General features: G+C 39.8%; 1 pseudogene; it reads left to right on the top strand.

Moving 5' to 3' along the window:
- The first annotated feature begins 412 nt into the window (after window positions 1-412).
- LOC128016290 (7-dehydrocholesterol reductase-like) lies at window positions 413-4101 on the top strand (annotated as a pseudogene).
- The last annotated feature ends 20813 nt before the right edge of the window (window positions 4102-24914 follow it).

Here is a 24914-nt window from a genome sequence, read left to right as displayed (position 1 = left end):
ATTTGTTAATGTGCCTATAATAAGAGACAAGAAGAGTTTTCAGTGGACTGAAAATTCATAAACTGAAAATAGATTCATGCAGAGCATCTGTCTTTGCTTGCATAACATAAGCACAAAATTAACAACCTCACAGTTGGAAAGATAACATTATATACTTCATACTTAACATCATACTTAAGGAAACAACCCAGGCCTGGTTCTGAGATTATATGTGATAAGTTATGTTATAATCATTAATTAAAACCATGAACTTATATAACACCTAGATCTTCTGTTTGTTATCTGTTATCTGCAGTGCACTTTCTTCTCCTCTTATACGCTCATGCTAGAGACTTGTTTACCATCTCAGGGGTTATTTTTATGCTCTTTTTCTCTTTCTCTGTGCTTTTTAAATCTCACTCCCTCAGACATCATGAAGACAGCCGACGCTGTGAGAAAACACCATAAGGGCAGCTCCAATGGAGCCCGGGCTGGGGTGAAAGACCATGCAGAGGCACCAGTGCAGTGGGGAAGAGCATGGTAAACATCTGCTCTGACTGTACAGCCACTAACAATAATTGTGATTATACATTCAAAATATGTTTATATATAACCACTGTTATTATTTTGTTATATATAAACCATCTGAAATGGGTCTTGCTTTCGACACTTTAAAAATAAAGTGATGTATAGCATCATTAAGAAGCCCCCACTCCAACCAAAAAATAAAAAATCCAAAGTTGTGAAAGTAGAAAGTAGTCCATATGACATTATTCCAAGTTTTCTAAAACTATAAAATAGCTTTGTGTGAAGAATAAACAGAAACGAAGACAGTATTCATGAAAAATCTTGATTGACAGCTGTTCTCATCATTCACTTTTACTGTTTTGACAAAAAGCTCCTTGGACATTCTGCTGTAAATACATCCTTTTGTGTTGCAAAGAGGGAGCAAAGTTGTACAGATTTTAAAAGACATTCGTAAATTATTAATATTATTATTTTTTTTATGAGCTATTGCTAAACAGACCAGGCACACATGAACTGTAGATTCACATACAAAATTATATGTATCAAAGTTTCGTGACAAATAGTATATAAATTAATTAATTAACTGTATAATAATTAGTAAACTAACGAATAATGCAAGAATCTTTGTTAATGGTATTTATTAATTGTGTTTCTTATTTTATTTTGTAATAATTGAAAAACAGAAATAAGATGCATAAATTATGTTCCAAAGTTGTAATCTAATGACAGAATGACAACAGCCATTTGCAACTCCAAATATCCTATTTTGACTCATATTACCAATCTGTTGATCTGTGTAGGGAGGTGGATTGGTTCTCTCTGACAGGTGTGATTCTGCTGCTGTGCTTTGCCCCCTTCATCGTCTTTTTCTTCATCATGGCATGTGACGTACCAGTGCTCCATCAGCCACCCATTACTGGACCTCTACAACGGCGACACCACCCTGCTCACCATCTGGAACCGTGCCCCTTCTTTCACATGGGCTGCTGCCAAGATCTACGCAATCTGGGTCACATTTCAGGTGCAGAACTGCATAAGAATAAATACGAAATAACATTTGTAGTGAGACATATTTGAATGGTTTTGGACTAGAATTGTGTGATTTGGTTGTGTCTACACTAGGTGGTGCTGTACATGTGTGTGCCAGATATCATGCATAAGATTCTTCCAGGTTATGTGGGAGGAGTGCAGGATGGTGCTCGAACACCAGCAGGTAAAAAAAGACATCAGTCATTTGCCATAATGATAAATTTGCATATATTATGTTCCAAAGTTGTAATATATATATATATATATATATATATATATATATATATATATATATATATATATATATATATATATATATATATATATATTTTTTTTTTTTTTTTTTTTTTTTTTTTTTTTTTTTTACGAGATGCATATGTATTCATGTAATTGACTCCTTCGCTGTTGGTTTGCGTGGTAAAATGTACCATATTAAATTCATCTAATATAATGTGTTGCTTTCTCTCAGGTCTTATTAATAAGTATGAAGTCAACGGTCTGCAGTGCTGGATAATCACTCATGTTTTATGAGTGGCTAATGCTCAATACTTCCGCTGGTTTTCACCAACCGTCATCATTGATAACTGGATCCCTCTCTTATGGTGCACCAACATCCTCGGCTATGCTGTGTCCACTTTGGCTTTCATTAAGGCGTATTTGTTCCCTACCAACCCAGAGGATTGGTACGAAAACATATTTTTATTATTTACTGTGCGTATGGGTATATAAAAAAGTCTACACATCTCTGTTTAACTGAAGCTTTGAAATGTAATATTGAAATCAACAGAATTCAAACAAGAACAACACACACATCCTTTATAAGCTATGTGCACCCCATGGCTTCATCCAAAAAAAAAAAAAAAAACCACATGTGATTGATTAATTCAAAAACAGAGTACCATGCTACATAAACACTTATGCAACCAGGTAATTTTAGGTTTTTATTTTCTTTTTTCTAAAGAAAATCTGTTTATTACATACATTTTTCTGGTTTCAATGTTACTTTAAATGTGGAAAAGATCTGAAGATTTTTTTGCATCTCAAAATGGTTTAATTGTAATAGGAGAATGTTCACTTTAAATACCCACTATAGTAACAACAGAGGTAAGGCCCATTCAATTTACATCTCAAACTTGGTTTTGAGTTGGAAGAGGTGTGTTGGAAAACTATATGTGTGTGTGCGTGTGTTTGTGTGTGTGTGTGTGCTCTTGTTTTTGTGACATATCAGGACACAACTCTGTATAATGACATGGGTATGACACAGGTATTACAAGGAGAGGGTGACTTATGAGACATAACCCATGTCCCCATTTTTCAATTACATTTTTTTATAAATCATAGAGAATTAGTTTTTTTTTTTTTAGAAATTAAAAATGCACAAAGTTTCCTGTGAGGGTTAGGGTTAGGGTTGGTGAAGGGCGTACAACAACAACAAAACATGCACACACTAAATAGGTTCTGTCTTACTCTTGCTTGATTTGCAGCAAATTCACAGGCAACATCTTCTACAACTACATGATGGGAATTGAGTTCAACCCTCGTATAGGAAAATGGTTTGACTTTAAGCTTTTCTTCAACGGTATCGTGGCGTGGACCCTGATTAACTTATCCTACGCTGCTAAACAGCAGGAGTTGTATGGATATGTGACAAACTCTATGATCCTGGTCAATGTTTTTCAAGTGAGTCATGTAGTCACTTGGTGGCACTATAAAACAGCTTATTAGTGCTATTGCTCATACTGTCTAGATTCAGCAACTGTATTTAATTCATATAGTGTTTTTCATTTCATCCATATTATTTCCATCACTACCTCTTATCACAACTTTGACCCTTTTCTTCTCTAAGGCCTTCTATGTGTTAGACTTCTTCTGGAACGAAGCCTGGTACCTCAAGACTATAGACATCTGCCATGATCACTTTGGCTGGTACCTGGGCTGGGGAGACTGTGTGTGGCTTCCTTTCCTCTACACACTACAGGTGTGTATCTGAGCAGTATTTCCTGGCCTTGATTTGTGTTGGATGTGGCATCTACAGTCCTGGACTCACTATTTTACCGCATACACAGCTTCATTGATTTCAGTAGGAGAAATGCTGTTTATGTCATGTTCTTGTTCTTTAGGGCCTTTACTTGGTTTACAACCCCATCCAGCTATCTACGCCTCATGCTGCAGGTGTCCTCATCCTGGGTCTGGTGGGCTACTACATCTTCCGCTCAACCAACCACCAGAAAGACTTTTTCCGTCGTACAGAGGGTAACTGCAAAATCTGGGGTAAGAAGCCCACGATCGTCCGATGGCGGGATTCACAAGAGCAAACTGATGACCTCTGGGTTTTGGGGGGTGGCTCGTCACATGAACTACACGGGCGACCTGATGGGCTCTCTGGCGTACTGCTTGGCCTGCTGTGGTGGGCACTTGCTGCCTTATTTTTACATCGTCTACATGACCATCCTGCTGGTGCACCGCTGCATTCGTGATGAGCACCGCTGTAGCAACAAGTACGGCAAGGACTGGGAGCGATACACCACAGCCGTGCCCTACCGTTTGCTACCTAACATCTTCTAGAGGTTTCCACCAAATTCCAGACTGCTTTTCAGTCATATATAGAAAAGCAGTCTACCTTTTATATATTTTTTTGTGGCTGCTATATATATATATATATATATATATATATATATATATATATATATATATATATATATATATATATATATATATATATATACACACAGTTGGCTTTTAATCTTCTATGGGTGTGTGAATGGCAGACTTTACAAAGATTATCTTTCCCTTTAGCAAGTGTGAGGGTAGATGTACTTTACATTAATATATAAATACAAGCTTATTAAGGTGACACAGTGCACAGCACTACATAAGGACATTAAAAAAGCTAAAATACTGTGATGAACTCAAGTCTTAATGTTTCTGCCTAAATCTGTTTGTTGTTGTTGTTGTTTTCAATAGGCAGGAAATCTTATTGTATAGAGAATATCACTCATTATTGTTCAGGATGTACACAGAAAAAAGTCTGTAAATCCAGAATTGCTCAGAATTCAGCTTATCATATTTATATTTTTCTACCAGCCAAACTACTGAAATAAAAGTTTCCCACTTTGTCTCTTCTTGTTCTCCTGGTGATATTAAGGTATGTAAAGCTAAAAATCGTTAAAATATTTGTAATGCAAGAAAAACTTTTTTGTGGTACAGTAGTTTAATCTCTTTGGGACATAAATTTGACTTAAATCAAATTATTTTTATAATATAATTCAAGTTAATTATTTAATTAAATAAAGTAAAGGAAGGAAATGTGCAAAAAAAAAACAAAAAAAAAACTACCAAATACTGTGCTAAAGTACACATCCTCAGTTAAAGGATAATGTTACACCACCAGCAGCAGGTGGAGTAAGAGTTTTTCATTTAGAACAGTAACCAGCCTAGCATAAGAACACATAAAAACACAAGTATTTAGTTGATCTTGCCTATTGTTTTTACATAAATATACATGAAACAAGTACACATATACTGTTCCACTGAAATCTTTCGCAAGCAAATTATCAATTTTGTTTGCTGAACCATCATCTTGAGCTTGATAATTCCTTGTTTGAGGGTTATTATCCCAAAAACAACATTCCACCTGCACTTACATGGATAAAACACACACCAAGATGCATAGAGTAAATGTGCATTGTTCCACTCTCTCCTATATAAACCACATTTCTTCTGCTAAACATGATGATTTGGATAATGAACCTTAAGCTTTCTTTCAGTTAAGAACAGTGTGAGCAGTACAGCACAGTTACTCGAATAATATCCATTTAAAAATTGAACTGCATGTAAATGTCCTAATGTATATGTGGCAAGAAATCACATAAGCTGGGCATATCAAAATACTGAGCTGTGGTACATGTCATAAATTCAGTGTTTTAATGTTCACTTGTGGAATATAAAAGGACTAAGCCACATGATGAGATTCTTCACACTGACTATAATGGACATAAACAAGTTAAGGTAATTAGATTTGCATTGATTTCCCACTTTTGTTTTAATTACACAGCTAATGCAGAACAATAAAGAAGCCATTACAGAATGCAAAATGGCTGTCCAGAGGTTAATGAATGGGCTTCGGAGAGAAGGGAAGACAGAAACTGTTCAGTGAAGTAGATCTCCGTTTTTGTATTGCTTGCGGTGATTGCTGGATGTCTTTGATGAGCAGAGGACATTAGTGTACATGGACAAAAGCACACATAACTGAGCACTGAGTGGTGCTGTCTAATGCAAACTTCATCTTTAAGGATTTGAACAATTCTGAACCTTCTTGAAGACATATGCCATATTTGAAGGAGGTTCCTGATTCATCGAGTTCAGAATATCATAAGAACTTGACACCCATAACACTATAACAACCACATAGCATGAACTGCCTAGTGTTTATCTGTATTATGGAATTGTACTACCCTAGACATTTTCAGATGAAATGCAATAAATATATGACTGACCAAATGAGAATGCAGTTACCATCAAGACTACAGAAGATTCACTGTCTTACAGTGAACTTCATTTCCTTGTTTCTATCTGACCTACAAATTACATTGAGCAAAGGTTATCTTTTAGAAAGCAAATAAAGAAAAGGGAGAAAACTAGGGTTGGGTTCTCCGTGTGTGGGAGTTTCCTTATGAGTGGGTTAGCTTAATTTCAGGGAGAAATGGAAGAAAGAAGTGATCAATAAAAATTGTTTTGTGTACACGCTTTAGAAATTTTCCCACACAGATAGCTGTAAGAGAAAGCATTGTGTGGTGGCTTTTATGTAACCTTGAGATGTCAACACATCCTCCATCTTCACCACTGCAGTATTCATGTGTGACAAAGCCTTACTCGAAGGCTGACAAGTGGCGTTTACATGCTCCCACTTTTCCATCATGCTTTGTCCTCTGTCTCTCTGTGCTTTTGTCAGGTGCGAGTTCTGCGTCTGGCTCTTGAGGGATGGTTAGAAAAAGGCAGACTAAACAATCCTGACACCATGACCCCCAAAGGTCAATAGAGCTGTGCTGCCCTGTATTAAACAATAATACACATCACAATGAGACCCTATAGGCCCCGTGGACAGCAGAGGACAGTCTATGTGTAACATCTCAACTGTTTCTCATTGATGGCTATGAAATTAAAGATACTAGAGTCTTGTCATCAAAGATCCGATATTTCAATATGAACTCAAACATACCTAATCAAACTGTTTGATTTCTCTTCAAAACCAATTTTCCACATTTCATGATATTTTCAAAGTGAAATGCCCAGTGAGTGCACTAAAAGCATTTTCAATTTCATTTGAAACAGATGAACGTGAATCTGGAAAGGTTGTTTTGTTTTTTACATTAGTTGTACTGTATGTTGCACAGCGTGTACTGGTTCTAAGTAACTAGCTCTAGTTCTAAATCTAGCTCTAACTAGTTCCCTGAAATTATAGTTCCCTATAGTTCCCAAACCGTTGTGATGAAGAGTGGAGCTTTTGTGTAGAGTGAGGACTTGTATTGCACTGGTGGAGGACTGGTGTTTTGCTGCTTTACTTAGGGAGCAGACTTAGCATTTAGCATGCTAATTAGTGCTGTTGCTCACTAACAGTTTGTTAGCAAGTATTATAATTCAGTTATGTGACAAAATGCATACAAAATTGAATGAATTAAATCCTGGGATCCATGCAAAATCACATTGAGACTACTTAATTTGGTCAAGCGAAGTTGAAGTTTCGTGAACAAATTATGTTTGTTTTACTTAACTGATGCATAGGCTACAAGTTTAAATCATGTAAATCCAACACACCTTCTTTCAGTGCATCGCAAGTGCAATTCTGTAGCTACCAGATTAGGTGCTCAGAAAGTTTACTCCATCAGAAAATCCATATATGGAGCTGGTTATGTGATGTACATCAAAATGTAGTACTAGTCTACAAATTATGCTCTATGGTAAAAGAATTTTCAGGTCATGAAATTGTATTTTATATGTATTCAGTGTATGATTCACATTCATTTTGTATTTGTATTGTCATGCTACCAGTTCCACATCTGGGAGGACATTTTATAAATTTGTCTTCGGTCTACTGTACTACATTATATATATATTGATTGCTCATTTAATCTGGTGTTTCCCAAGAATATGAGAGTTCCTGAGACCTCATTATGTGTAATGAGTGAGGCTCTTAACCCCCTGAATTGCTCCAGGCAGAATGCCCCTACAAATAGTTCACTGAAAAAAATTCTGCATGAAAAAGCATCTGCTAGATGACCAGTAACTAGTCGAGTGTTTTATGTCGGAGGCATTTATCATGGAATGTTAGTGGGTCAGTAAACCAGAGATGATGTCAGACGATAATAGATGGTATCTGTGAGGAATGCGGAATCTGTTGAGCGGTCCTTGGATAAAGACTCTGGCTCTATCTTCGAGGATTGTAGGATACAGTGGATCACACTTTTGGCTGATGCACTGTCACCCTCATCTGTGGAAATAAATCATGCAAACAGGTGACTGTAAGCTTCTTTCACCATGGTGGAGTAATACATGTCATATTTAATCCTAATTAAAAAAAAAAAAATCCTGTAATTCCCTGTCACACAAAATGTACATAAACACACACACACACACACACACATATTTAGATTACTGCAACAGAGGACATGATATGCATGTATATAAATATTTATGTATAAGATAGATAGATAGATAGATAGATAGATAGATAGATAGATAGATAGATAGATAGATAGATGTCTTTCTTCAGTTTAAAACAAAATAATTTACTTTGATGAATGTTGGTAACCAAACAATTGCCTGTAGCCATAGTATTTTTTACATTCTATAGAATGGCTATCAACATTCTTCAAATATTTTGTTTTTTAGATGAAGAACTAAATTCACCTTCATGGTGAGTAAATTATGACATCATTTTTTGGGGGGGTGAACTATCACTTTAAGCAGCCAACAAAATATTGTAATCTATTATTTAAAAAATTACTTTCATATGGCTATCATAAGAGCAAATAAATCATGGTTCTGTCCAAACTGGTATTGCCATGTTGTTATGTCCAAAAAAACATAATGGTACATATTGTAATTGACATTCATATACACCACACACATTCCATAACATATGTTCATATAAAATGTTCCCTCTGTAACCCTTTGTAAACGACACATTCAAGCACAGCTGATTCTAATATGGATGTATGTGTGGGGCATGTCTGGATATGAAGGAGTTACTCTTCACATTCATTTTTGCATTAAACAGAGGGTCACGTTCAGGGTGCGGTCAGTGGGAGTTGGAGTATTTCTGTCTTTTTCCATACCGCACACACTTTATCATTCCTTCTATATCTCACACCCCATCGATCGCTCTTTCTCTCTCTGATGGGAACAGGTGGAGAGATTCCTGAGGGACATGGGCTGGCAGTTGCGATGGTGACTGATAGACATGTTTGCACAGGAATGAAAGGGGGCTGTTGGGAAGGGTTGTGTGGGTGTAATGCTAATGGTCAGCTGTCCGCATGGGCTGGCAAGAGAAAATGTAGCTCAGACTGAGGCCAACCGCTTGTCGAGGTTGGCAAGGAAAGCAGACAGAAAGGTCAGTTGGGCTTGTCTTTAAACCTCACATCCCAGAATAGCAAACTTTGGCTGTGATCCAAACTGTGTCCATAGGAACACAGAGCAGTCCATAATAGGGTTAAAGCATTGCATAAAAGGGAAGGTTCTCTGATGTCTCTGACTCTTTCAAAGTTCAGTTGAATCAGATCATTTAGGGATACTTGATCATTATCGAAAGCCTAGTGTTAAATGAAACCTAGAAAACCCTAGAGATCATTTTGCAACCACTTGTTTTAATTCACTGAAACAAACCGACTCATAATAATAACTTTTTTTTTATTTACTAAAAATTGTCAAAATGACACTAAAGGAGTCAAACTAGTATGGTTACTTTGTGTTTTTTAATTATGAAATAAAACAGTTCGTAAGAATCAGTTGCTCTGGTAATGTTGTACTATAACAGTGTTCAGAGTGTTTTAATAGGACGTTCTGTCAGCAAAAGAAGATGCCAAAACCATTAACAGAAACCTAAACACCATTTATTCCATTTACTTTTTCCCTGAATAAGAACTATTACTATTCCCAACTAGAGGTAAAGTCCACCCTAAAAATATAAAAGAAAAAGTGCACATGTAGTCACAAATGGGCACAAAATTACAAAGACACATTCTGTTTAACCCAGAATAAAACATAAATGGAATCCAAGTTAACAATCAAATAAACTTAAATGCACCGCAGAAAGATTTGCACAATCAGCATCAATAATCGCAAACCTAATCATGTCTGCCCATTACCCAGAGAGTACTATAAGAGAAAATGCTGTTAAAACAATGACGTTCATGCTGTAAAGTCCCATTCGCTTAACGCTCTTTGACTTGAGCCAAACCAATAAAACGTACATGCTAGGGGCCCATTACAAATCCATAACCTGGACTAAACCCCTCCTCCCACCCTAGCCTTATTCTCCTGACTCAGCCTTCTCCGTTCACACAAACCTTCCTCGCAACTGTCATCATCACCTACATCAGTGCTTTATACAGGCCTGGCTTCCTCTTCAGTTGCCATGGTGACTCTTGACTGAGTGAGCTCAGTACCCATGTGTCCACTCTTCCTACAGGAGAGAAAGAGAGAGACCGGGTCGTCCTGGGAGAGCTGGGTTTACATGTGTGAATGAGGGGCAGGAAACATATTGAAGTAAAGTAGTTAGAGGATCTAAATAGACTTCAAAATGACTGGCTTAGTGGTCTCAATCCTTGCTCTGGTTTGGATCAACATTAATAAATGCTTAGAATCATCTAAAGTTAAAATAATATAATAATGTTACAGATAACAAGTGACCAATAAAAGAATGGAAAATAACAAGAGTTTAAGGAAAGTAACTATTTATTTTCGAGGTTTAAATATTTGCCTTTAAATTTATAGTGTCCATCCACTGATTGGATGAACACAGTATGCAACCTGTTTACATAACAGCTCTAGCATTGCATAGCACTGTATTATAGGCTACATGTATATTGCATACTGTACAGTGTGGAAGTTATAAGCTTTATGTTCCATCACTCTGAGTTCCAATGGAGTATTTTTATTGAGGCCTTGACAGTTGCTATTGTGGCATCTCTCAGTCTGTTTACTAGTTACCTCTATTAACAACAATAAGCCAAGCAGAGAGGATAGGGAGGTGTGGATTTGTCTTTGTGTTAGGCATATATTTAGCTATAATTTGCACAAAATTCAAGGATATCCTCATTTGGAAAAACAATTCTTATTTTTTTCACCTTTTAGCCTATTCAAATTACATAGTACAATAGAATAACTTTGCCCTTGTTATAAAAGGTGTACTTAATTGTATTAAATGTGCACTAAAGTGTAGTACTTCAAATCTTAAAAGATATATATTATTTGTTTTAAATATATTATTTTGTTATAAAATAATAAAATAAAAGGTCACTTGAGTAAAGTTTAAAGTACATTTTAAATTATTTTTTTTAATAATCTTTTGTAATGTTTTAAATAAGTACACTTATTTTGTTGTTTTGACTTGTGTTAAGTGAAGCACTTAACTATAATTTTAACTGTAGTATGTATTTAGATTTAAAATGAATACATTTTAAGTGTACTAAATTGTTATTGCAAATATATTTAAATATATGACATGCAAGTTTAAAAGAAATAGAATATTAAGTAGAAAAAATATTAAAATTATATTTTATATTAAAGTATTTTTAGTTCAATTTACTGTAAATGCTTGTCAACTTATGTAAGTCTAAAAAGCACTCTTAAAGGGGGGGTGAAATGCTCGTTTTCACTCAATATCATGTTAATCTTGAGTACCTAGAGTAGTACTGCATCCTTCATAACTCCAAAAAGTATTTAGTTTTATTATATTCATAAGAGAAAGATAGTCTGTACCGATTTTTCCCGGAAAAACACGAGCGCCTGGAGGCGTGATGGTGGGCGGAGCTAAAGAATCACGAGCGCCAGTTGCGTTGAGAGTGTTTGGAAGCTCCGACAGCTGTGAAGGCCGAAACTGAACGAGAGCAGCAGCAGCAAGGACTCGCTCGGAGCGGGGCTCGAACCCGGGTCTCCGATGGGAGGCGGACGCACTAACAAGGAGGCAGAGATATTTTAAGCAGTTTTACTCACCGCCTGTGGTTCCAACACACGATCGTGACCCTTTTTCGTTGGGATTGCATCATCCTTAAGAAATAAACGATACGCAAATCCAACGTCAAACTGGGCTTTGTTTGTAAAACAAGCATTTTAGAAATGCAGGGAACAAACACAAACACTTGCACAACTCCGTTGATGCTCTGTAAAAATAAACTCCATCCACTGGTCCCTTAATGCTGTTTTTTCTTTGGTAATCTGTGCAGGGTTGTCTTGCCCTGGCAACCAAAAACACACTCCTTTTGTGACATTTCGCGACGCCCTCGCTCTGATCAGTGATTGTCTGTGCACAGCCAGTCTGCTCTGCTATACGGGAGCGCGCGCTCTTCCGGCAAACGTGCCCTCAGGACCCATATAAGGAAATTCCGCTCCATCTAATGTCACACAGAGCCATACTCGAAAAAAACTTTCCGAAACTTGTGACAAACCGGAAGGAGTATTTTTGGAACAGAAATACTCCTTCAAACGTACAACTTAATTTTTGAAACTTTGTCCATGTTTAGCATGGGAATCCAACTCTTTAACAGTGTAAAAAAACTCAGTATGCATGAAATAGCATTTCACCCTCCCTTTAAGTTCAGCTTTTTGAATCTAATATAATACAAACTATAAGACATTGCAATTAAAATACTTTTATGCATCTGAAAACATTACATTCCGTTCACACTTTTGCCATTCACATTCATAATTTCCCTAATAATTACTTATTTTTGCTAGGGTATATAAAAACAATAAAAATGTATATATGATATTTCCTAGGCAGAATCTAGGACATTTCATGGGCATAGCATATGAAATGCTAAGTAACTGTCTTTGTGCTGCTTAGTTTGCTCAAATCCTGGCAGCGAGTTTGCTGTAACCAGGACAGATTGTTACCAGGGTCACTCATATCCTAACAAACAAATTTGTGCCATAATGACTAGTGAAGAGGCTCTCAGGCACAAAAAGGCAATGGAAATGTACTGCAGGGTGGAGATACAGCTGAATGTTGCTCTGGTCACCAGCAGCAGGGGGAGGCTGTCTGTCTGTCACCTCTGTGTGGCCAGCATTCACTTTCTCCATGTTGTTTTGTGTTCCCCTCATTCAGCTGCATATAATATTTGTAAAGACTCAGCTCTTTCCACATAATCTTAAAAATAATCTTTGATTATTTTACTTTCTTTTATGTAAAGCACTTTGAATTACCATTGTGTACGAAATGTGCTATATAAATAAACTTGCCTTGCCTTGCCTTGCCTTAAACAGTGGGTTTAATTCCACGAGACCAACAAAAAATTATTTCATGCTGTTTGCAAAATCTGAGTATGATTTGGCCACTCCAAAATGTCAGGGATAGGGGAAGGTCATATTGATTGTGGTTTCAAAGAAACTGTTCCCACTTCAATATTTTGAATTTGTTTTTATTTTTATGTTTGACACATTTTTGTTTTAATTTTCATTCCTGATATTTCTTTAATAATTTTGTTATATATATATATATATATATATATATATATATATATATATATATATATATATATATATATATATATATATGTGTGTGTGTGTGTGTGTGTGTGTGTGTGTATGTGTGTGTATATATATATATATATATATATATGTATATATATATATATATATATATATATATATATATATATATGTATATTTGTATTTTATTTTATTAAGTTTTACTTTTTATTTTTATTTTAGTGGTTAAAAAAAAATAAGTATTTTAATTTTTGGGTGAACTAGCCCTTTAAATCTTAGGTTTAGTTGGGGTATGGTGTTAATATAAAACTAAATTATTACTGATCTTTGTGCATGAAACCATGGCTTATTATAAGTGGACTTAAGGGACACAATAAAATGGTATAAAATGTAGGACATGACCTCCTTAAAGGACAGAATTAACCTTCTACCCTTTATCCACATGGAAAAAGCACAAGATCTCACCTACTGGTTAAGCTGACCTGTAGATCCGAGCATTTCAGCAGTAACATTCAGGACATTTGCTCTGACTTCACTGCATTTATTCTTATCTCATTATAGTTCAGTCAGTGATCCATTAGGATCATTTACCACACAGACCCGTCATAATAACCTACAGTAAAGATAACACAATTTTATGCAAGAACTGTACAAAGTATAGACCAGGGAAGGAAACCAAAATAAGATAAACATTCTTGTAATTTGAGAGACTCTGATGCTAAAGAGGAAAACTGAAACCTGAAACAACTGCATAAAGCTGTCCAAGGAGATGTCCTCAATTCACATCTTTGCAGTAGCTCAAATTTCACCACATCTTTTTACCATGTGATTGTGAAAGTACAGAAGTAGAGAAGATTTGTGTATGGATCAAATCATCTGAATTCAACACCAATACACCAAATGTGAAATAGATATGCTTTCTCATTAGACTTGTTTGTTTTCTTTAAATTTCATTGGAAAAATTGACTCCAAAAGCTAACATTTTGTTTTGTTTTTGGAATACTAATACTAGCATTCTAATGTAATTCTGTTAATTGACAGTCTACTGTTAATTAATGACTGGAGTTGTGTGCATTACTAGATTATTGTAATGTTTTTTATCAGCTGTTCGGATTCTGATTCAAATGGCACCCATTCACTTCATAGAATCCATTAGTGAACGATGTATTTCGGCAAATCTGTTTTGATGTAAAAAAATACAAACCCATCTACATCTTGGGTGGACTGAGGATAAGTACTTTTAAGGTTTTTTTTGTTGTTGTTGTTGTTGTTGTTGTTTTTTTTAATGAATTTTTTTATTTATGGGTTAACTATTCCTCTGTTATCTAAGGTTCTTCATAGAACCAGATAGCAATAAATAACCTTTATTTTTAAGAGTGAATGTTTGACTGGTAAGCTTTTGGTAGATTGGTAGTTGCAGCTCAGCCTTAAAAAAAATATTGTCTGGAAATTAATGTCAACTTAATGTACATGAAGCAGAGGGCAGCATATGTATAATTCTAGAGTTGCATGCAGCAGCCAACCAACTGCCACTGAGATGAATGGGAATGCTAATGGATAGCTTTCTCCAGGTATTGTAATTACAACATTGTGATGGTATTCATGTGTGCCCATCTCATAAATATGATCATTCTGAAATGTGGGCAGCATATTGATAATTCACATACTATGCACAGTATACGGCATAGCATTCTAAACAGAGTATGGTACTATGCTTATGAAATACTGTCATTCTGTGTGGTTTTTCACATCTTACTCCATCCCTCTCTGTTCTGGCATGTTTGATAAGTTTGCAGAGAGTAAAAAGGCTGATAAATGTGAATGGATTCCCACAATGCACTGGAGATAGTGGAATGAGGTGGAGAGGAAGGTGCTCAGGCCACATAGCTCCATTAGCCTGATAGGGTTTCTATTAAATTAGCCAAGGCAGTCTATGGATGCCTCCTCTTCCACCAGGACACAAAGAGAGAGAGAGAGCAGCTCACTCAATCACATTAGAGTCCCTATTTCAATTGTTGAAGCAGATTGAGAGGGTCACTCCGCTATGGGCAAGAAAAAACAAGGCCTCATGAATAGGGTCATATAGAGGATATGAAGAAAACACTGAAGGGGTGGAAGGGATGGGTGGCAAGGGCGACTATTTATCGCCATGTGGCAAAGCGACAGCATGCTAGAGTTTGCTGACTGCCAAAAGGAATTTCTAAATTAGATGAATTCATTCTGAACTCCAAATTGTTGTCAGCAGGTGAGCTGTGAGTTTTGCTTTGTGCAGAATAGCATACTACCATACTATTCTTACTCCATTTGAAGCATATGGTATGTATACTGTGCGTATTATGCACTTTATCTATATGCATAAATTATCTGGAAGACCTATTATTGTAACAAGGAGTCAGAGGCGTTTGGATCCATGTGCAGAATTTTATTAAGAGAATGGTCATACAGGCAGAAATCAGGAACGGCGTCAGGTGTGTTACGGATATCCAGAATCATTAACAGTAACAAGCAGAGATTGGGGCAGGCAGCAGAGAATCAGAGTCAGTTACACAATCCAAGATCAGACACGGGAAAAAACAAACACAAGGGAAAACACTCGGAAATGCTAGACAGGCTATACAAGACTTCACAGTGAGTGAGAGTGCTTCTTTTATGTGTGTTTAAATGAGGTGCAGGTGTGGCAAGGAAATTGGCTGATGAATGAGGTGCAGGTGTGGCAGGGTGATTGTGGTGCAGTGACTCATGGGCAATGTAGTTCGGGTGTGGTGCAACAGAATGAGAGGTGCTAGTGTCCAAGTGTCATCTGGTGGTTGATGGGTGGAATGGTCCTCAGTGGAGTGCCCTCTACTGAAGTTCATGGGCATTCCATCTAATGATCGTGACATACTAACTCGGGAACAGGGGACGCCATGGGCCTAACCTGGAAACAGGGGCCTGCCATGGGCCTAACTCGGGAACAAGGGTCCACCAAGGCAGAGCAGGTGGCGTGGGAGCCCACCAGAGTGGAGCAGGTGGAGCTGTAGCCCACCAGGGAGTAGTAGAGGACCACCACAGCCGAGATGATGGGACAGAAGCCCATCAGGGTGGAGCAGAGGACCACCACAGCCGTGAAGACGGGACAGAAGCCCACCAGGGTGGAGCAGAGGACCACCATAGCCGAGAAGACGGGACAGAATCCTACCAGGGTGGAGCAGAGGACCACCATAGTTGAGCAGATGAGACAGAAGCCCACCAGGGCGGTGCAGAGGACCACCACAGCTGAGTAGAGGGGACAGAAGCCCACCAGGGCGGAGCAGAGGACCACCACAGTGGAGTCGATGGCACAGGAGAGCAAGTCTGCTGAGGTGGGACTGAAAAAGAGAACATAAACAGGTTAATAGCGGCCTCCTTGGCCTTGATGAGATCGTAGCTGGCCTCCGTGGGCATGACAGGGTAGGCGGTGAGTTCATGGAGGACCTCCGTGGCAATGACAGGACAGACAGAGAGTTGGTGGATGGTATACGTAGCCCTGTCCGGAATGAATGAGAGCTCATAGACGGCCTCCATGGCCGTGACAGGATAGGACGAGAGCTCTGAGATGTGACGAGACTATGGGAGTTTGGCTGAGATGGGATGAGGCTCTGGTAGATCTGTGGTGATTTGACTGGGTTCATGAAGATCAACTGTGAATTGACTAAGTTTATGAAGATCAACTGTGACTTGACTGTGCTCATGAAGATCGTTGGTGACTTGACATGGTTCCTGAGGATCAACTGTGACTTGACTAAGTTCACGGAGGTTAATGGTGACTTGACTTTGCTCATGAAGATTATTGGTGACTTGAATTTGCTCATGAAGATCATTGGTGACTTGACTGTCCTCATGAAGATCGTTGGTGACTTGACTTGGTTCCTGAGGATCAAGTGTGACTTGACTTAGTTCACAGAGGTTAATGGTAACTTGACTTTGCTCATGAAGATCATTGGTGACTTGACTTTGCTCATGAAGATCATTGGTGACTTGACTGTGCTCATGAGGATCAACTGGGACTTGACTTGGTTCCTGAGGATCAACTGTGACTTGACTTGGTTCCTGAAGTTCAACTATGACTTGACTTGTTTCCTGAAGATCAACTGTGACTTTACTTAGTTCACAGAGGTTAATGGTGACTTGACTTTGCCCATGATGATCATCAGTGACTTGCTTTGACTCATGAAGTTTAACTGTGGTTTTACTTGACTCATGGGTGTTAATGGTGACTTGACCTGACTTTGGATGGTCAGCGGAGACTTGACCTGACTCTGTATGGTCAACGGTGACCTGACTAGACTCCGGGAAATCAACAGGGACCTGATCAACGGTGACCTGATTAGACTCATGAAGTTTAACTGTTGTTTCACTTGACTCTTGGGTGTTAATGGTGACTTGACCTGACTCTGGATGGTCAGCGGAGACTTGACCTGACTCTGGATGGTCAACGGTGACCTGACTAGACTCCGGGAAATCAACAGGGACCTGATCAACGGTGACCTGACTAGACTCTGGAAGGTCGAGGGGGACCTGACTTGACTCTGGAAGATCAACTGCGGCTGGGCTGGTGGCCATCTTGTGCAGCGGCGCTGGGCTGGCGGCCATCTTGTGTAGAGACTTTGGGCCTTCAATGCTGTCCTCCGTCTCTCCCACAGTGAACGGATAGTCACATAATATCAGTGTATAGTCCATGATGTCCCTTAAACTGCCCTTAAAATCCCCTCCAGGTAACAATGATTTAGTTGGTTTACTGAGTCCAAAACGGAACAAGTCCTTAAACAAAACTTCATCATAGTACTGTACTTGATATGATAGCTCACAGAACTGTTGAACATAATCTTCAGTAGATAGGGTTCCTTGACAAAGGTGCAATAGCTGATCTACTGGGTCAACGATAGAGTGGGAGAGTTGATATGCTGACCTTGAAGTGGGAACAGACATCTCAGTAACGAGAGTATACCGGGCTGCTGGATCTTGGTTTGGCAAAGTCTTCTGTAACGAGGAGTCAGAGGCGGTCAGATCCATGTGCAGAATTTTATTAAGAGAATGGTCATAAAGGCAGAAATCAGGAACGGTGTCAGGTGTGTTACGGATATCCAGAATCATTAACGGTAACAAGCAGAGATCGGGGCAGGCAGCAGAGAATCAGAGTCGGTTACACAATCCAAGATCAGACACGGGAAAAACAAACACAAGGGAAAACACTCGGAAATGCTAGACAGGCTATTCAAGACTTTGCAGTGAGTGAGAGTGCTGCTTTTATGTGTGTGTAAATGAGGTGCAGGTGTTGCAAGGAAATTGGCTGATGAATAAGGTGCAGGTGTGGCAGGGTGATTGTGGTGCAGTGACTCATGGGGAATGTAGTTCGGGTGTGGTGCAACAGTATGAGAGGTGATAGTGTCCAAGTGACCTCTGGTGGTTGATGGGTGGAATGGTCCTGAGTGGAGTGCCCTCTACTGAAGTTCATGGGCACTCCATCTAATGATCGGGACAATTATTTGCTACAATGCACTGGGTATTTTATCCCAAAATGCAAAGCACATACTCGACCATCCATTATGACTAATACATATCATACATACATAGCTGCATATATATATATATATATATATATATATATATATATATATATATATATATATATATATATATATTTTTTTTTTTTTTTCAAAACAGTCTTTAATGGCTTAATCTTTCAATGCTGAATAATGTTTCTTCCCTACTGTTTCATTTAGCATTTTTACATAAACGTGCAGTTTAAAAAAATCCATAAATTTGTCAGGGTTTTGTCACGGCAGTAGTAAGGACAGGAAGCAGTTGCAAGTAATTGATGTTTATTAAAAGAAGTATCATCAGGCTGGATGATGGTGGGTGACGCAGGGACCTTGATGGCAGCACCGACAGGTGAGGAGGTGCACAGGTGGTGGTGGTGAAGAATCTGTGATGACTGGTAAATCCAATAGCGAGACACAAATGAAGCAGAGCTGGGGGAACACAGATAAGAAGCACGGAGGACCTCGAACAACGATCTGAAAAACAAGAGACAAAAGACAGGGCATTAAGTAGGCTGGTGGAATGAGCTGCAGCTGCCACTGATCAGATGATCAGCGTTAACACCCACATGGAACAATCAACATGACGTAACATGAGATGAGCAGGAGACGGTGCATTCATGAACCGTGATAGTACCCCTCCTCCTAAAGACGCCTCCTGGCATCCCCAGACTCCCTTACCTGTCGATTGTAATCATCAATAAGGGAGTGATCCAGGATGTCTCTAGCAGGCTCCCAACTTCTCTCCTCTGGACCATAACCCTCCCAGTCCACCAAGTACTGAAATCCTCCGTCTTGAGTCCAGAATACGATTGACCGAATACGTGGGTTCCCCATCTACGAGTCGTGGTGGGTGGGGAGCCGGGGCAGGCGGATTAATCGGAGAATGAAATACAGGCTTTATTTTAGCTACATGAAAGGCGGGATGAATTCTCCTGTACGCTGGAGGAAGTTTAAGGCGGACTGCCACCGGACGAATGATCTTGGTGACAGTGAACGGGCCAATAAATTTGGGAGCCAGTTTATCAGAGATGGAATGGAGAGGAACGTTCTTGGTAGAAAGCCACACTTTTTGACCCACTACATATACGGGAGGCCTAGACCGGTGGCGATCGGCTTTAGCCTTGGTGCGCGCCCCCACTTGGAGTAAAGTCTCGTGGGCTCTAGTCCATGTGCGGTGATACCTCTGGACAAAGGCGTGAACGAAGGGGACCGCGACTTCGGATTCCAGACTGGGAAAAATAGGTGGCTGGTAACCTACACTACACTCAAACGGAGATAGGCCCGTAGCTGATATTGGTAATGTATTATGGGCGTACTCCACCATTGACAGTTGTTGGCTCCAGGAGGAAGGATTCTTGGAAACCAAACATCGCAACACCCTTTCCAAATCTTGGTTGGCTCTCTCGGGATCCATGCGTATTCCCTCAGTCGACACAATATACCCAAGAAATAGAACAGATGGTGCATGAAACACGCATTTCTCCACCTTGACAAAAAGCCCATTCTCTAGCAACCTCTGAAGCCCTCGTCGAACGTGCTGTACGTGTTCCTGGAGAGAGGAGGAAAAAAATCAATATGTCGTCCGGGTAGATATATAAATTGATACGGTCATATCTCGCAGCACGTCATCGCCGAATGCCTGGAAGACCGCTGGGGAGTTGGACAGCCCAAAGGGCATGACCAAGTATTCAAAGTGCCCCCTGGGGGTGTTAAAAGCGGTCTTCCATTCATCCGCCACCCTGATACGGACCAAGTGATAAGCATTACGTAAGTCCAATTTCGTGAAAATCAACTCTCCCTGCAACCTCTCGAAGGCTGAAGACTTCAACGGCAAAGGGTAAGTATTCTTTACCGTGATGTTGTTCAGTCCCCGCTAATCAATACAAGGTCACAGCGATCTGTCCTTCTTCCCCACAAAAAAGAACCCCACCCCCGCTGGAGAAGAGGAAGGGCGGATGAACTTCGAAGCTAGAGAATCAGAAATATATTTCTCCATAGCCTCCCTTTCTGGGACAGAAAGTGAATATAATTTGCCTTTAGGTGGAGACTTACCTGACAGTAAATCTATGGCACAGTCATAGGGACGATGCGGAGGAAGAGAAGCAGCACGAGACTTACTGAACACTTCCTTCAGGTGGAGGTACTCCGCGGCCATGTTAGACAAATTCACTGCCTCCTCCTGAAACACAGACATAGAAACAGACGGACAAGCAGACACTAGACACAACTCCTGACACTTGTTACTCCAGGCCAGGATGGAATTTAATTGCCAGTCTATTTTGGCATTGTGCAGGAGGAGCCAGGGATGAGCGAGTACTATGGGTGCAAGAGGAGAGTCAAGGATGTAGAAGGAGATGATTTCTGAGTGGTTGCCTGATGTGATGAGGGTTATATTTTCAGTGATGTGTGAGATGACCGGCAGTCTCTGTCCATTGAGGGCGTGAACCGTGATGTGGTGAGTGAGGGGTCTGAGGGGAATTTGAAGTCTGCGTGCTAGTGCATAGTCCATGAAATTACCTTCAGCCCCAGAGTCCAGAAGTGCTTGACAGTCGTGAACTTGTGCTGACCATCTTAGTCTTACCGGGAGGAGCGTAGATGATGATGAGGTCTTCTCGGCGGAGATCCCACCCGATTGTAGCCTCATACTTACTACCGGGCTTGGCCTTTTACTGGACAGATGTAGGCGTGATGATCGGTCCCCCCGCAGTAGAGGCACAGACCCAGGGACCTCCGCCTCTCCTTCTCCTCCCAGGAAAGCTGAGCTCGCCCTACCTGCATGGGCTCGTGATCGTAGGAGGGGCTGGCCGCATCCCCGCCGCTGACTCGAATGTCCGTATGAGCTCTCGGTGTGGAATTGGGCAGGTTCCGTCGATCTACTCATGTCAGTCGTGCATCTACCCTCACTGCCAGCTCAATGAGCCCATTGAGTGAGGTCAGAAGGTCCAAGGCATAGATCTCCTTCTGGACACGGTCAGACAGCCCATGCAGGAACATGTCCCACTGCGCCTCCTCGTTCCATCGACACTCCACTGCCAGGGTGCGGAACTCGATGGAAAAATCTGAAACGGATCTCTCTCCCTGACGTAATTCAGCTAGCATCCTAGCCACCTCTCTCCCGGCGACGGCCTGATCAAAGACCCACTTCATTTCGCCGGAGAGTGTCTGGAACGAGGCGCAGCATGGATCTTGATTCTCCCACACCGCCATTCCCCATTATGCCGCCCTCCCAGTGAGCCGGGTTAACACAAATGCCACCTTGGCTTGTTCGTTGGAGAAAGTCCTGGGTTGAAGAGAGAAGTGCACATTGCATCGTGTTAAGAAAGCTCTACAGAAATTTGGCTCACCCGAGTAGGTATGGGAAGGTGTGGTTCCGGATGAGAGGGGGTCTCCAGTGGTGTGGGAGGAACGGGCGGTGTGAGCGCCGCAGTGGGAGCTTGCAGAAGCTGTAGTTGCTGGGTGAGCTCGGACACCTGCGCCACCAAAACCTGAACAGTGCGACCAGTGTTGTTAAGATTCCATTCCTGGGAGTCCATCCTTCGAGCACTGGCGCTGAGGAACTCTTCCAACGCCGATGATGGGTTACTCGCTGCTTCCATGGGTGGTCAGATCTTTCCGTCACGGCAGTAGTAAGGACAGTTGCAAGTAATTGATGTTTATTAAGAGAAGTATCGTCAGGCTGGATGATGTTGGGTGACGCAGGGACCTCGATGGCAGCACCGACAGTTGAGGAGGTGATTGAGTGCACAGGTGGTGGTGGTGAGGAATCCGTGTGATGACTGGTAAATCCAATAGTGACCGAACAGGAACAAGACACAAATGAAGCAGAGCTGGGGGAACACAGACAAGAAGCACGGAGGACCTCGAACAACGATCTGACAAACAAGAGACGAAGGACAGGGCATTAAGTAGGCTGGTGGAATGAGCTGCAGCTGCCGCTGATCAGATGATCAGAGGTAACACCCACATGAAACAATCAACATGACGTAACATGAGACAAGCAGGAGACGGTGCATTCATGAACCATGACAGGTTTTGCACTGTGACTTTGTTTTATGTCTGTTTCTTGTGTCTAGTGTCAGCACATGGCCTTGTTAGTTATTTTCTCAGCCATGTGCTCCTATAGCCCCTCCTCCTGGTTTCCTCTTTACCACACCCTCTTGTTACCCTAGTTGGTCTAATTGTGCTCACCTGTCCCTCATGTATTTTCCTCCCTATTTATAGTGCACCTTACCCTTTTGTGTTTGATGGTCCGTTGTCATTCTCACCCTCTCTGTCTGTGGATGTGTGAACATGTGTCCGTGTCTCAATATGTATCCATGTCTCCCTGTCTGGTTGGTCTTGTGTCCTTGTTTTGTCTAGTCCTTGTGATTCTATGTTCTTGTCTTGCTCCTTGTTTTAGTAATTTGTTTGTTTTTGCCCTTTGCTTTCATTTGTAATTATTTAGTTTTTCCAGTCTTGATTCTTGGTTTTGTTTGATCATTCTCTTATGTTGGTTAAATTGGTAATTTCTTATTTTGTTACTTTACTTTTATTAGTTCACTGGTTTGTTCTTAGTCTTGGATTTAACTTGTGATTTTTGTGGCAGTTTGTCCTGTGTAGTGTTGTGTTCGAGTTCCTGTCCTGTCTCCACGTGTCCAGCCCTGGCTCTACCAGCCTGGCATCTGGTTTATTAATCTTTATTAATCTTTATTAATCTTTTGTTTTGCTTTAAAGTAGTACCTTTATTTTGATTAATTATATTAAAGCACATGTAAAGTATTTGATTGTAATTTTAACTGTATTCAACATCAATATTTAAAGGTAATATATTTTAACCATAATAAATTGCAACTTCTGCATTAACAAGTTGCATTAAAGTGTATAATAAAAGGTATATTAAGGTATATTATATTATAAGGTATTTTTATAGAGTGCATTTATATATATATATATATACACACACACACATACACACACACACATAAAAAAACATCAAAAAAGCACTGTATAATTCTGCTAATTGCCTTTAATATAAATTTTTACCTATAATTCATTCTCAGTAACACTTTATAGAAACTAATTCTCACTACTAACTAGCTGTTAATTAGCATGCATATTACTAGCATGTTGGCTGTTTATTTGTACTGATAAAGCACATATTAATGCCTTATTCTGCATGACCATATTTTAGATCCCTAAAACCTACCCCACCATACCTAAATTTAGCAACTATCTTACTAACTATTCATAAGCAGCAAAAAATCGATTTTAATAGTTTTTTTATAGTTACAATTGGTCCCCAAACGAAAGTGTGACCACTTTTTCATTTATTTGCAATTAGCATGTAATTAAGTGTCTGAAAACATTACATCAGTTTGCACTTGTGTATTCTTTAAAAGTATATTATTTTATAGAAACTTGTGAGTCAAAAGCTGAGTAAAAGCTATTACTGAAATGAAACGAGACTTCAATTAAGTGTCTTGAGCTATGACAGAGCAACCACTGAGCAATAAAAGCTTCCTCTGGGAATACTAAAAGGGAGGCTTAATGAATCTATGATTTATACGTTGTGTCTCACAATTGGGTGTGAACAACAGAAAAGCTATTCATCTTCTCATACATGCAATCCTTAAAGCAGAGCCTGCTTGAGGGATGAGACATTTAAGAGCTGTCGCCTAACTCTAAACCTCTCCCCCACACTTCTGATCCTTTAACCTTTTCACTTTATGGTACGCTATGGGAAAACCTGCCCTTTCATGATCACTGAAATGCATAGAAATTCATGCAAACAGAGCAAGCCATCACAACGGGACTGTTGGGTTATTCATTAAAACACCAAGTCATTTTTTTTTTTTTTCAGCATGGTTTATCAAGGGCGTTTTACAATGGGTGGGTTAGTTTTAGCTTCTAGCGATAGGGATCTCAGGGAGGACTGACCTTTTTAAAGGCAGGATTAGAGAGAGGGACACAGCAGGCCTGAATGATGGCATTAAGATATATTACAATGGTCCTGACCTCAAAGGTAAAGCATGGAATCTGTGTTATTGCTCCAACACGGCGCACTGGTGCTCACACGCAAGCTGTTACTGCCGGCAGGCCGAAGGTCAAAAACACTCACATTAAAAACTAAGT

This window comes from Carassius gibelio, chromosome A7 (assembly GCF_023724105.1).
Source record: "Carassius gibelio isolate Cgi1373 ecotype wild population from Czech Republic chromosome A7, carGib1.2-hapl.c, whole genome shotgun sequence".
NCBI lineage: Eukaryota > Metazoa > Chordata > Actinopteri > Cypriniformes > Cyprinidae > Carassius > Carassius gibelio.
The sequence above is the reverse complement of the archived record's forward strand: the minus strand, read 5'-3'. Positions and strand labels throughout refer to the sequence as shown.